The 15,471-nt window shown below is 38.2% G+C and overlaps 1 long non-coding RNA gene across 2 annotated transcripts in view; it reads right to left on the bottom strand.

Annotated features, from left to right (window-relative positions):
• Positions 1-302: 302 nt before the first annotated feature.
• The window catches only part of LOC148216324 (uncharacterized), a 46,898-nt gene continuing 31,729 nt past the window's right edge, over positions 303-15,471 (bottom strand). For both annotated transcript variants that reach the window (XR_015795735.1, XR_015795736.1), the window contains exons 2-3: positions 11,326-11,520; positions 303-6,503 (exon numbers count right to left, since the gene is read on the bottom strand). This is a non-coding gene — a long non-coding RNA (uncharacterized LOC148216324). The remainder of the gene's footprint in view (positions 6,504-11,325; positions 11,521-15,471) is intronic.

Consider the following 15,471-nt stretch of genomic DNA (forward strand, 5'->3'; position numbering starts at 1 on the left):
TTTCAGTATAGAAGAAGAATATCACAACTGGAAAATTAATTGAATAAATGATAAACAGGAAAATTCATTTGTCTTGCCAGTTATATGTATTGAAATAGAAGCAAGTGAGTTCTACATTTAAGGAGGAGATCTGATCTGGCCAACCATTTAAGTCTTTTGCAAATAATTTAACCATAATATTCATAAAGATTGTTTGCATTTTATTTATTTTTGTCATCATAGTTCACTTAATTTCCATGGAATAAATATACTGATGAAGAACAAACCAAAATCCAAAACCAAAATTGCATCTTCTTCTTCATCGAGTAAGGTAAAGACTTCCTTGAGTTAAGTTCAACTTCTGGTCACTGTTTGAATATATCCATGTAGTTTTCTTTGCACCAATACAAAAATGGTTTTGCCAATGACTTCTTCCAAGATCTTTTTTTCCCCCAATTTTTCAGTCTAGCTATAGCACTGGGATTTTCTGATTTTCCATCCAAGTAGCAATCTGGCCCAGCCCTGTTTCGTTTTTTCATCAAGGCCAGTTTGGTCTCACAAAGTATTAAACATAAAATCATTTGATTACTATGGCTATTATCAAGCAGAAATTAACCAGTGCTGAGAGTAAGGCTAGATATAGCACATATCTGCAAAAATGCTGGACACACTTTTTAGATTTATGGCTTTTCGGCTAGTTTAAATGTTGTGGAAAATATGCAGAATTGGTCTGATTAGAGACAGTGGTTGGACCGTGAAAGGAATACACTGAAAATAAAAATACTGTCTATATAACATTAGTATCTTTTCTTTTCTTTTTGATTGATCATAGTACTGTCCTGAATAAGAAAGCAACTCAGAAGAAATTCTCAACACGTAGATTTTATGGATTGGGAGCAATAAGCAGACTGCTTCCAAACATTCTTTGAATTGGAACATTCACCAAATAGAACATTCAGATGTGCCATTTTTACAATGAACTTTCCATTAAAAATATTCATTCAAGAAGTAGTATGCCACATGTAATGGCCAGCCAATTTATATTCAAACACCCTACCAAGGAATACATGAAAATCATCCTTTTGTTCCCATTACATTCCCACAGTAATTCTTGTTGCTTATTTTATTTTATTTATTCAATTTATATGACTGTCCATCTCAAGTTAATGGATCTGGGCAGCTAACACATTTTTTAACATTTGTTACATTAACATTTGTAAAATGTTAAATGTTTTTAACATTTTATAATGTTAAAAATATATTTTAAAGAACCCAGAAGGACAACAAGAACAACACACATAAAACAGCAGCCAGAGTAAAAAACAGATCCATCCATAACAATTGACATAATTGATGCACAAGCTCAACCCCACCTAAATGCATCCTTAAATGAACTGCTTGAAATGCGTACTTAAGAATAACTTTATATAGAATCCTCAGCCAGCCACGACAATAGAATTCATAGTTATCATGAAAAGCTCTCTGGTGAGGCAACTGAGAATCCCATTACAAAAGAATCTCTTCCATAAATCCAGAAGTTTCATTACCAAGAGAACCAGATCAGAAAACCTCAATAAAACCAGGAGATTACTTTTGTGTTCACACCCTTTTTTTTTTTACTTAATTACTGATTTAAATAAAATGTTGGGGCTCTTAATGAAGCTCAGAGATGTGTCAACAGTGCCACATTTTGGCACTACATTGGTTAAGTATCTGTATGTCAAGGCCAACATCATCCAGGAAACGTTTGGTCTTCAACAGTTGGTATCCTGATGAAATGCAGTACATTTTATTTCATCCTTCTTTTCTACTTAAAAATGCAGTCACTGACACTTTCTATAAATTACTGCTAAGGCTATAGTATAGTGCATGCTTGATTTGGTCCCAGAAAGAGAGTGTGTGCATAGTTTGACAAGAACAATCTGAGCATTTAGGAATCTTTGGCTAAAAATTCTTGCATTTTTTCTTGCAATCTCTTTATAACTTCTCATTCCTTTTCCTGAAACTATTTGATTAAGGTGATTTGTGATTCCAGTACGTTTATGAACTGCAGATCACATCACATCCAATGCTGCCACCACCGGTCTAGTGTGTTTCTTCATATATGTAAGATTACATTTCATGGTGATGTTCTGCTATTGCCACTGAAGAAAATATTAGGTGCTACATAGGTCTGCAAGGAATCACAGCATTTTAGAACTGGAAACAAATTGGAAGATGGCTTAATTTTTAGTTTTTTTATTGCCTGATTGCTTAAAATTCAATTTAATGGAAAAGCAATATGGTTAACACAGAATAAAATAAAATCAGTGAAATGCTCATGGATTGAATGCAGACTCTTGCCCTTGCTTTACATATGACGTGACCAAGGATTCTGTGCAAGTGTCCTATCTTTCCCTGTATACAATCATTTTCCAACAATTTACACCTTGCTGGCCTCACACATTTCAAGTAAATCCCCAAAAACCACAGCACCAGGAACCTGTTTTTCAGATCTAAAAACAAGGGAAGCAAAGGAGACGGAGAGATGTAACTAAAAAAAAACAAAAACGTACTATTGATACCTTCAGCCATTTTATAGCAATAAAATAATACCAATACAGATTCAGATTGAAAGAAATTTAAGAATAGAAAACAGAAAATTCTTTCTCAAGGAAGAAACTAGAAGATTGGGGATGGTTTTCAACCTAGTGTTAGCTGCACATTACTTCCAATAAAATAAAAAAGGCAAAATGACCGCACATCCCTCAATTTGTACCTATTGTAAAACTGGCCTTCAGCATAGCAGCAATCTGCAGTCCTGTAGGCTATAATAGCAGAAGTAATATTCCTTCTCCAAAACTGCCATTCAGGAAATTCTTCCAGAAATAATGCAATAATGTTTGAGACAGATGGAAGGAATTTGTGACCCTGACTATAGTTCAGGCAGCCACACGCAGCATGGCCAATGGTGAGAAATGCTGAGACTTTGAAATCAGTAACATCTGTAGGTCACCATTTCTAAATCACTGTTGTACAACTACAGGTATTGTAGATTCAAAATGGTGTTTAGCTTTTCACCACATTTCAGTGTGTATGTGCTGGCATCTAGAGCCAAAGTATGCTTACACCAAACACTTCCAAGAAAAAGCAGCTATGGCATTGTACTCCCCATGTTCCTATCTACATTTGCACTCTATACTAGCTTCAAACTGAAAACAGCCAACTTAAGCATGCTTTTTAAAAAATGTGGGAAAATATGAATTCTATTCTGTATATAGCTTGGCACTCCGTTCAAGTAAATCCCCCAAAAAGGTGGCACCAGGAACCTTTTTCAAAGGTTTCAGAGGTCACCAACATTTTTCCCTTAAACCGAAAACAGCCAACTTAAGCATGCTTTTTAAAAAGTATGGGAAAACGTGAATTCTGTACTGTATATTAGTTGGCACTGCTTTCAAGTTCTCTAACCACAACAGGGACTTGATAAATCAAGGATTAAAAGGAATAAATTCAGGAGTTGTATATGAAACAGTATAAAAGCTTACAAATATGACAGTATTTTACATCAACCATGGCACAAAGAGGTTCCACCAAATGTTTTAGCACTGGTATCCTCATGATGCAGTCTTTATCTTATTTGCAGTCCAGTGCAATGGCAAGGCTTAACTCATCCATAACTGTGTCAGTTTTAAAGTACTCTTTCCCATCTCCTCCTGACACAAATCATAGCATTTGAGCAATCTACAAGATAAAGCTGGCATCCATTCCTATTGGCCAGTTGAAGCTGCTGCAGGTACGCCTTCAGTCTTCAGTCACTGGTCACTGTCCCCTGGCAGTTTTAGCTTGGACTGCAGTATAAACCAGACAGCTGGTTTCCACAGAGGCATTCCACATAATGCCTGACCTGTTCTTTGCTGTTCAGGCATTATATGGGCTGCTTATATACTGTACAATGATAAACCAGTCCTTTGGAAGACCACTATACCTGTTATGAAATACATTTAGTGGTCTTTCAAAAGAATTGGAGACCTTATCTGTAAGAAACAAGGGCTAGCATTGGATTTAAAATGGGAAAGAGATGTATTGTTGATTCTGCCCAAATGCATGCATTAAAGCTTTTCTGCTGCTCTTGCCAACAAGTGCAATTTTGTCTAGTTTAACATCATTTTGCACATTTCATGAGATACTTCCGGATGCTGTCTTCTGTGTCCGTTCACTACCAGCACTGGGATTTCCTTGAAGCACTTACTGATTTTGGATATTTGGGAGCTGGGTTGACATTGATAAGAGTTCTGTCATTTCCCCTTTTAGCCGAGTGAAAAGAAGAACAGTTTAACTGTCTACCAGTCTTTTGAAGTCTGGTAGACAGGTTTATGGTTCTTCCTGCCACTTGAGCTTCCAGAAGAACAACAGGCCAGGACTGAAAAACAGCATGAGCTGTCACTCAGACAATTTGAAAGATGGCTAAACCCTTAATCCAAGGCACTCACCCATACTTGTCCAACCTGCCATGTCATACTTTAAGGAGAACAGTTGGTGGAAGTTCTTCCTATTAGCAGCTGACTCTGGGTAGGAGGGGAAACACAGCCAGGGAAATCTACCAATCACTGCCCTTCAATTGTCCCAGAGTAAAGCTGTGTGTGACAACCAGTTTGGCACAGTGGTTAAGGCACCAGGCTAGAAACCAGGAGACTATGAGTTCTAGACACGAAGTGAGCTGGGTGACCATGGACCAGTCACTCTCTTTCAGCCCTAGAAGGAGGCAATGGCAAACTACTTCTGAAATCGTGCCAAGAAAACTGCAGAGACTTATCCAGGCAGTCACCAGGAACCAACACTGACTCGAGGGCACAATAAACAAATAAAAAATCACAATAAATAAAGAAAAAAAGCATCACAGGCAATTCTCTACTGAGGCAGATTAGAGCTAACCCATCAGGGCAACACAAATTATGCTGGCATATTTTTCTACTAATTCAAGGACTGGAAGCCATGAGGAAGAGCCCATAGTGATAAAGAAATTGCTGTTGTTAAGCATTCTGCCTTAGGCACTAAATAGCCTTTCTAAGCCTATTTCACAAGCTCAAATGAACAAAAATAAACAAACAACAAAACAAAAACAGAATAATTCATGTATTTAAGAGACTCGCTTAAAATAGCTTTATTTCATTCTTACAAATGAATTAGGTTTTTTGCTATGATGTGGTATATTTTTCTCCTAAGGGAATTCTTGCAAAAAATTGTTTTCTGATTAAACTCAGCTATAAGATCCTATCACTACAATGGGAAAGTTTGCTTCCCTAATCATACCACTTCCAATATCCAATATTTCTAGTTACCAGACATCTTACTATGTTTAAACATCTGCTAATTCTGTTTTTGCTAGAAATATTTTTATGCTAAATTTTATTACAAGATACTGTACTGTATTTTGTTTTACCTTTTGCTCTATAAGCCACACAGAGAATATTTATGATGGTAACCAAACAAATTTATTTTTAGAAAATCCAGTGACTTTCAGATGCTCAGACTGGAAAGTCTGAATTATTGGCTTTGGTGCAGAAGCAACTGCACTTGTACTTCAGTGGGGCTACATTATGAAGCTCCATAAGGAAAAGTCCAAACTACTTTCTAATAAGTAAATACATTAACAAAGATCAAATTTGGTAATGTGAGAAATGAAATTTCATGAAGATTCAGCAATGAGGTAAACTTTAGGTTTCTGTGATAGACTGTCATACATGGTATTCTATTTCACTCTTCTTCACCTGGTGCTATCAAGATGAACTGCTACACCTTCCAGAATCCCAGCCATTAGACTGAGGAAGGATATCCTTTCTATTGTCCATATTTCTGGGCCAGAAACCACCATGAGACAGACATGCAAGTCTTTTATTTAATAAAATTTACTTTGTAATACATCTCCTTACCTGATGAACTTTCCTAAAACTAAATCCTGAGAGAGACAGACCTGTTCTTTCATTCTTACCTACTGTACAGCAATGCAAGGTTTATGGTCCCCCAAAGAAGAAAAAGACACCAGGATGGCAACAGGAATTTTAGTAATCCTCATCCCATTACTAGGTATACCTGAAAGCTAGAAGAGAGAAAGGTTTTGCATACATGAGGAAGAGTTTAATTCCTTTAGCTTTCAGAGAAGGTACAGTTCTAATATATCTCTATTTAAATTTATCCCAAAACTAATTTGAGGTGCCATTCACACTGATTAGTTTCCTGAAGCTTAGGTTGAAACTTCTGCAAAGTTGAAGAGATATGGAGATATGTTTAGATGATGAGTTTATATCTTCCTGGTTTCCACATGACTAACGGGATACGCTCTGATTTCTTCAGTCACAGCTTATATCTATTTTGAATCTTACACATGATGGGCTACAACTCATAAGCAAACAATTTCATAATTTATAAAAGAGGTATTTTCCATCAAGCAAAGTCCTTTTCTCCACAAACAGTTGGATCTTCTACACTTGGCCTTTCCGTCAACATCTTCTGGATCCCAATTATCACTTTCTTTCTTGCACGTTATCCTACAGAGAAAAACAAAAGCAATGTATGTTATAGAAACCAGTGTGTGTATCTCTTAGAATAAAAAAATGGAACTACAAATTTGTTCTCTCATTGACAAGACACTTAATATTTGCAAGTGAAAAAAAATGTGCATGCTTCATTTGTTTTAATGCTATCTGACTGTTGCTTCTGCAGAAAAATACTAATCTCATCAATACGGGTTTCTAACAACACAGAAAATACATTTGGCATAATTAGCTGCCATCAACCACTAACTACAAATAAACTGGAAATGAAAGTGGAGTGCTAAAAGTGGGTTGTCTGCTGCTGAACCCTTATAAATAAAGTAATTAATGATTAATCATCAGGAAGAGAATACCTCATCCTTTTCCTTAGTCATGGATTCCCCTTGAAACTCTTTCTCTGAAGCTCATTTTCCTCTGATTTAGTGCCAAATCTGAAAATAAGCCTTATCAGGAGGAAAACAAGAAGGCTGGGGGAAATCATTTGCAGGGAAGTGGGAATCATCTATTCTTCACATATGTTTCTTGTGCTGTTGCTACAACATCTTTGTTTTATAAACATTTAGCATTTTCTGACTTCTAATAGATCGTTCCTGCCACCGTAGCATTTGCATATGAGCTTGCAGTTTCATAAACCTCACAGAACCATGATAAATGACATTTTCCATCACATGGAGGTTTCAGAGGAAAAATTCCACTACCACACCCGTGTGGATACAGGGATTTAAAAAAATTAATTAATTGGTATCATATGAGGAGTGTATGTTTTAAGTCACATGCCAGAGGAAGTATTAGCCTCTCCCACACCATTTACAGTAGTTCTGATCTTGGTTAGGCCACTGTGAGCTTACTCTTGAGTAAAACAATATGCAATGGTAGCTGTCTGATACACAGTCAGTTTATAATTTCAGTTTTCATGGCCATCTACTCACACATGATTCTGGACAGTTTACAAGGGTTAAGAATAAAAAATAGCATCAACTGGAACAGTGATTTTCAAAAATGGTCCTGCCAGCAGAAAAAAACTAAACAGCTCAGCAGCAATTTCAGACTCTATGATGGGCTCACACAGCACCCCAGGCCATTGCAGGAAGAGCCAATCGAGTACAGTTATGACACATTATGAGAATAAACCGCATTTCATAACTCATTGGTAATAAAGATTTATAAGCAATATTAATGTGGAATCATGTATATTCTGAGGCAAAAATCTGTTTTGCCTCAGGACTCCAAGCTATATTCTGTAGTTTGATCCTTACATGTTTGCAAATAACATTTAAAAATTACTGAATGGCCTCTAATCCAATGCTCACAGCATTCAGGACTCACTGTGGAGTCCTTGGTGCTCTCTGAGCTTGGTTGTTTGCTTGTAGATGTTTCATTACCCAACTAGGTGACATCATCAATGCGTGTGAGTGGGGTTTTACAGTAGCGAGCCCTGCCAATTTTGGTGGGGGTGTGATTTCTCCTTGGTAGTTCCTTGATTAGGGTATTGTTCTCTGCTTGATTGTTTGTCTGGTATTAATCCCTGGGTGTTGGCTGCTAGAGACATGTGTCTTTTTGTTTCCTTCTTAGCTTTTTTTAATTGTCTCTTTTGAACAGTATGTAAATGTGGTTTATCTCTATGTGTCTACTGATGGCTGATTTGTCTGAATGCTAAGCTTCCAGGAATTCCCTAGCATTTTAGGATTTGGCTTGGTCTAGGATGCTTACAGTTTCCCAGGTGAAACTGGTTGAGTCTCTCCATGTGTTGTGAGATTTAGGAGTTTTCACTGTGTCCTGCTAGTTGGTGTTCATGGATGCGCTCCACTAATCTACATAGTGGCTGTTATAATCCTTACACTGTATGTTGTAGATGACTCCTGTTTTTCCTTCTTAGGCTACTGGGTCTTTTGATTTACTGAAGATGTTTTGGAGGGCTTTAGTTGATTTGTGTGCTACAGTGATGCCATGTGATTGTAATAGTCTGTTGATTGTTTCTGAGATGTTTTTGATGTATGGCAGTGTTATCTTTTCATAACTTGTGTTGATTGTGTTGTAGTGGGGTTGAGTGGTCAGGCACTTTTTGATAAAGTTGAGTGGGTATCCATTTTGTTGGAAGATGTTGTACTGTATAGGCGGTCTGTTTCCTTTTTTTTTTGGTATTCTGGGTTGCTGCAGTGCATTTGTGCTCGTCTGAATAATGTTCTTGCACACCTCCTCTTGTGGGAGGTTGGGTTGTTACTTTGGTAATGGAGCACTTGGTTAGTATGGGCTGTCTTTCGATAGACTTGGATTTCTAATTTGCTGTCATTTCCTCTGCTGATGAGGATATCCAGGAAGGGTAATGTGTTGTTTTCTTCTTCCCCTGTGAATTTTATCCCTTTCAAGATGTTGATTGTTTCATGCATCTTCTCTAGTAATTCCTTTTTTATTATGACAAAAGTGTTGTCTACATACTGGATTCATACTTTTGTTGTATGTGTGGGAGTACTATAGTTTCTAGACGCTGCATTATGGTCTCTGCTATGAATCCTGATATATATTTTCTTCTACTGGATTCAGGACTCAATTAAAGGGATAGGCAACTCAATGTCAGATTCTATCAATATGGAAAGTGAGTATGCCAGTCATGGAATTCTAAAAAGGGATCCAAGATCATTGCCTCCTATTTGTAAACGTTTTCTCACAGCTCCTTACCCTTTTTTAAAACTTTGTATAAAAATTCTTTAGGAAAAAATGTATCCTGAATAGATGCATACTGCTTATTGACTGATGAATTAAAAATGCCTCCCACCCAAATTTGGAAGCCCCAGTAATACAATTGTGTGAAAAACTCCATAAATGTAGTTCTAAATTCTTGGATGGAGGTGGGGGAATTGATTCCTTTCCTCCATTTCAAACATATTTTAGAAGCAAAAGGCTATTTGAAGCATGCTGATGTGTACATAAGGCTTGATTCATATCAAGTAATATTTAAATGTGTTCTAAAGTTTTGAAGTGACAGTAGTCATCTCTTTTATCAGTTGAAAGAAAAGAAAGTGAGGATGATGTTAATCTCAGATGAAACTGGATTAAAACAAAACAAAAGCAAATTAATGCATCTTCAGCTAGAAATAAAGATGAAAACTAGAGCTGAAGAAAGTAGAAAACCAAGAGAAATGGTTGTGTCTAAACTGGCATAGCATCCAGGGCAACGCTGGCTGTGTCGCTCCCCTAGAAACATTTGATCAGAAAGAAATGAGGCTTTGGCCCAAGATGCAAACACCAAATGACTGGGTAACACCACGTGGCTCCAGCTGGCACTTCCGTTCTGTTGCTTGGCAACCGCATGTGCATGACCAAAGATGATAAACAGAAGGCCAGAGGGAAGAGGGGCTGCTCAGCCACTGCACTCAGTCAAACAAAACTTGGGAGGGAAAGCTGCATTAGGAACGGGGGTGGTGGAAAAGGAAATTAGATTGGACAAATTACCATTGCACACACCCCTTTGCAGGCTAAACAAGTGGGCTCTGTTCCCTTTAAGTGGCTAACAAGACATACATTCTAGCATCTGGACAATGTTTGACTAGCATGAGGCCACGGTCCAAAAATTAACACTTTGCTACAGTCGTGACTGCCTGTAAATTATCATGTGATAGGATTTAAGAATCCTAGCTGGGGGAGAAACAAATGAAGCCTCCTCTCTCTCACTCGCTCTCTCTAGCTATATAGGTAGAGATTCCTTTGAGTTGAGCTCAGTTCCTAATGACCACATGGAGACGTCCATGTAGGTTTCTAGGTACAATTCTAAAGGGCTGGCTGTCGCCTTCTTCCAGGTGTTTCTCCAAATTCCTGCTCCAGTTTTTGTCATTAGGTTGGTGATATGGCTTATGACTCTGTCACAAATGTCCAGTTTATGACACCTGAAGCAACTGATATAACAAGCTTTTTAAATATCTTTGCTCTTCATTACATTGTGTATTACTATTTGGGCTTCTGCAAAAAGAAGATGCCAACTTTTGGCTTATAATAAGATATGGGGACTGCTGGGAAGAAGAATAATTTTAAAATCCACTATTTTTATTATTGAAAAAAGCTACTTGAGAAATAGTACAACGCTCAGTTGTGTGGAAAAAGTTGACATCCTTTCTACACTGTAAACAACAAGCCTTGTGATGCATTAAAGACTAGTGTACCTTGTTGTATTTCCTGCCAAAAAATAACTCAGGTGCCCTTCCAAAAGGATAGCACAAAGCAATATGAGAAGAGCCCGCATTATGATTCCTTTATCACCAAAACTGTCCCAGGTCTTCTTCTTGCTGGGAAGGTTTAAAAATGGACACTGACTTGTGGCCCAGGATATCACATAGTAAGCCACTAATCTGGGAAAGGCTGATACTGCAATAAATGCAAGCTTAAGTCCTCGGTGACCCCAAAGGTTCTGGTTGACTTTGGGCCACTCACCACCTGTCAGCCCAATTTACCTCAAAAATGTGTGGTGAGAGAAAAAGGGGGCTATAAGAGCAGTAAATGAATAAATACAGCCACTGCATCTCCTCCTGATATCCTGCACTGCTTCTTCCTTGTTATACTTCATTACCCATCTCATCACCACAAGCTACAGCAGCAAAGGCCATTAGCTAAAGTTTTAAAGAAACTCATGGAGGAAAAGCCCATAAAGAACTATTTATCATTGTGGCAATTCAGCTACAATCAAAGTCAATAAAACCAAGATATCTCAGACCATGCATGGAAAACTGTTGTTCTGTTATCTGACTATCCAGATGGGTTGCTTCTTTCTTTGCATCTGCAGGAGTGTTACCATAAAAGATCAAAGCTCTTTCTTAAAATGCCTCACCTAGATCTAATCTTGAGTGCCCAACAGACTTCCTGAGGGTAAACAGGTATGGTAATCATCTTGCCAAGAATCGGTTTTCCCCTCTGCATACCGTGCAGAGGAAAGCATATGATGTAATGAGCCAGCATCCCAAACTGGGTTCTCACTGATCAGAAGTCAGGAACTGGATAGGTGTGCTCTCAGGGTCTCCTAGAACTAAAGGGGACAAAAATATGTAATAAGATTTTATATTTGCTGCAGATATATTAATATTTAGTAATATATTGGGAGTCCTTTAACCCCAAAATTTAACTTGTGTCTCCATTCCAATATGGAGACAATATTACTGAAAGCATCAGAATTTCAAATCTCAACTTCAGATGTCAATTATTACAAGCAAGGGTTTTCTGACTATAGCCATTGTTGTTAGATTTTATGTCACCTTTTTTATATATTTGGGTCAACTCAAAGCAGTGAACATACCTAATACTCCTGCCTCCTGTTTTCCCCACAACAACCCTGTGAGGTGGGTTGGGTTGAGAGAGAGTGACTAGGCCAGCACCTTAACCATCACACCAAACTGGCTCTGCATAAGCCATATAGCCATAATCAAATTATGAGAAGATACTAAGATCCAAAGTGGAAGTGACTATGTATCTCTATCAATGTTATAAATACAGTTACAGTTATGATCTGCATCACATCTTTACCCTAAGATGTCCATGATTTGTAGCTGTGTACCATTTGTATTCCACAATTTGTACTTCGATACCATTCCCTATAACAGTTACTTCTTCTTTTCCCTTGCCATGTGCTACCTAGGAAGGAAGGGAAATTTGCTTCTTGTCACAGCTTCTAGTTAACAGTTTGAATGGGCCTATTCAAGAACTAAAAGGGTGCTTACAGAATATCTTGATTCTTCTTGGGGGAATAAACACAGAGAGATAATTCCATGCATCACTGAACCAATCTGCATTCAGTGGAATCTATAAGGTTTGGTAATGCTCAGCAGAGATACATGGATTTTGATTCAGTGCAGTAGAAATCTGCTACGTATATGTATTTACAGAAGATCTAGTTTTTCCAAGAAATGAAATCAGAAATAAATGAAGGCATGGGGATGGAATCTGGATTTTGCTAATAGTGGGAACAAGAAAAACAAACAACCTATGCATTATTCTGTACTCATATAGCACTGTGCCCCAATTCAGTTCCTTTAGGGATTCTTCCTAAGCAGATGACAGGTCTGATTGTTATGCATGACAGTTGTGCCTGGAATAGACAGCAGTGATAAAAGGGCCGTTCTTGTTTGACATGTATTTCAGGAGCCACAGAAGATGAAGTATTTTGTGGCTGGCAGAAGAATACTGTAAGAAATTAAGTTCAGTTTGAGGTGAACTGCATCTAAGAGCTGATAATGACATCTTGGCAGAGTACTTTTATTTGATCTACAGATCTTTCACTACAGCAGGGGTATTTGACCTAAATGAATTCACCAGTATCTACTATTCACCAGTATCTTAGAACTTCACTCACCTCCATTCTTTTTACCCCAGTAAGTCAGATGTTCTTGTACAAAATATAGTATCCTATCCAGGCATCAGGATCCACCAGAAATGAACATCAGGTAACATACAGTATCCTCCATCTGGAAATGTTAGACTTTCCAAAGTCACATTATAGCTTTCTTACAGGGATGAAAGCCTGATTACCCAGCATTCTCAAACTCCCATAAACATGTAGTGGGGTTGAATGATTCAACAATGGGCCACCCTTGGAGTAAAGCAGGAGATCTCAAGGGTCAAGAATCCTGGGCCTCCAGCCCACACTCCCTTCTGCACCGACCACAAGTCGGAGAGACTCTCTGAGGCCTTCAGAGGAGGAGTTATAAACTGTTGCAGTTAGAGCTGGCCTCTATACAAGGGTACAAGCTGTAAATGAGCAAATTTCACCTCAAGCAGCAGGACAGGAAGACAACTTCATCCAGAGAAAACAATGAAAGAGGCAAGGATAAAATAATAATGTGTATCTAGATCTATCTGCTTGCCATTAACTTCTCTTGCTCCTCCACCTTCTTCTATTCAGCAAACATATGCTTAGTAGTGCACGAGATACTCTCTTGGCTAATTCATTTGGGGTGTTTTTCTGATTCAGGGGAAAAAAGAAAAGAAAAGAACTTGTTGGGACATGGAATTTTGTTTATCTCCAAAACTGTGTGGGCTGCAGAGTAAAGCAGGAAAGGAAATTATTCTGGCAGTTTTAGCCATACAGCTTTCCCCTGGCAATTATTAAAGCTTAATCCCACCACCCCCACCACCCATCCCTTAATTTTGGCCCTTCAGTTCTGAATGCAACCACTCTATTATTTTCATCCCTTTTAGTAACCCCCTGCTGAAATACCCAGGCAAATATGTGCCATAGTGGAAAACTTCACTTTAATGCACAGATACCATCTGGTTGGCATTCTGTTTCTAAGTTTGCTTGTAGCATGTTAAATCCATTAATTATGGATATAACAAATGAATATACAGATACATCCAGGACACATTTTTTTTCAAAGTTGTGTTCAAGCAATTTTGAAGGAAGGAAGGAAGGAAGGAAGGAAGGAAGGAAGGAAGGAAGGAAGGAAGGAAGGAAGGAAGGAAGCAAGGAAGCAAGGAAGCAAGGAAGCAAGGAAGCAAGGAAGCAAGGAAGCAAGGAAGCAAGGAAGCAAGGAAGCAAGGAAGCAAGGAAGCACCCCAAGGTTATTTTCAAAAGGTATAGGAATGTGATATAATGAGAATTCCTTGATGGCTAAGATGTCTGAAAATTGGTGCTGTGTTCAAAACTTTATTTTACACTTGAAATGGCCCCAGTAAAAGACATCCTTATTCTAGAGGATTGACATTGTGGTGTTACAATAAAATCAAGTATGTAGGTGTGCAAAGTAATTCTCCAATTACTTTGGAGAAAAAGTTCCAAAAAAATCCAATTTTTACCCTACTTTGAGAATCCTCCTGCTTCAGGGTGGAAGAAGAAGTGAGATGCACCAAAATACCCTGATATCCAACATGAAGGTGTCGGACATTGTGCAACTTTCAGGCTACGTGTAAAGGAAATCTACATCATATTCTGTTGTAGAATTGGCTGAATCAGTGTGATGGGATGAAACATTCCAACAGCACAAGAAGTTCACAAACTCTGGGAAAGTGCAGCTGCCAGTTTTGGATTTAAATTTCATATAAGCCATTATTGCAAAAATGCCTAATAGAATAGTTTCTCCAGAAGGCAGAAACTTAAAAAGCAGAAAGCCCAGGCTGAAGGAAAGGGCAGATCAATTACTGGATTCAGAGGTACTTATTTGGAAAAGTTAATGAGTCAAGGGGCTTGGTAAATCTAGATTAGCTTTCTCCAGTTTCATGGCTACAGGTTTTGTTACAGTTTGTTGAGAGCTTTCTCCCCAAACCAGGTTAGAAAGGTTAGATATTTAGAGGCTTGTTCCACTTTAAGAGTTGCATGGGAAGAAGAATTCTGCCAGCTATTACTGCTGCCACCACTGCATTGTTTCCCCTGGAAACAGGACATGATTAAAAAAAAAAGTCAAGATGGAGACCACAACAATGTGATCAAAGTTCCACCTGTTTTTTTTATAAGCATCACGTGTGCACCACATTTAAAAATGGGGGAACTTTGATCACACTGCCATGACTGCCATCTTGACTTTTTTTCACCACGCCCAAGGACATCTCTGCTTCAAATGCTTAAAAGGCTAGAAAAGTAATGGAGCAGAATATTGAAATGCATGTGTGAATTTGAAGTACTGAGTCAATTCTTGGCTACAGGCTTCCAGAATTTTTTTATTAAATAGTAAACTGTTTCTAGGGCCTGTGTTTAGTTAGAAAACTGACCACAAGTATCCCAAGTTGCCATTTAAATCAGTTTTTGTTGATTATTTTAATACCATAGCCAGGAACCAGTAACATTTACAGTACCATGGAATACCAATACCAGTGGAGAGTGCCATGCACTCTTCTGTTTTCATCTCCAACTTGGCCAAATCTAGATGTAGCCCACACAGAAGGGTATGAGCATGATGGGAGGGAGAGGGCATAAGCAGTCAGTCCCATAAAAGCAGGCAGGGCTGAAACAGGAGTAGGAAGCAAGTTGAAGGTGGGAACGGTAACATGC

Source organism: Python bivittatus, unplaced genomic scaffold (assembly GCF_059951505.1).
Source record: "Python bivittatus isolate LINGU-HERP-01145 unplaced genomic scaffold, Pbiv_v1 ctg000220_np1212, whole genome shotgun sequence".
In the NCBI taxonomy this organism is placed as follows: domain Eukaryota; kingdom Metazoa; phylum Chordata; class Lepidosauria; order Squamata; family Pythonidae; genus Python; species Python bivittatus.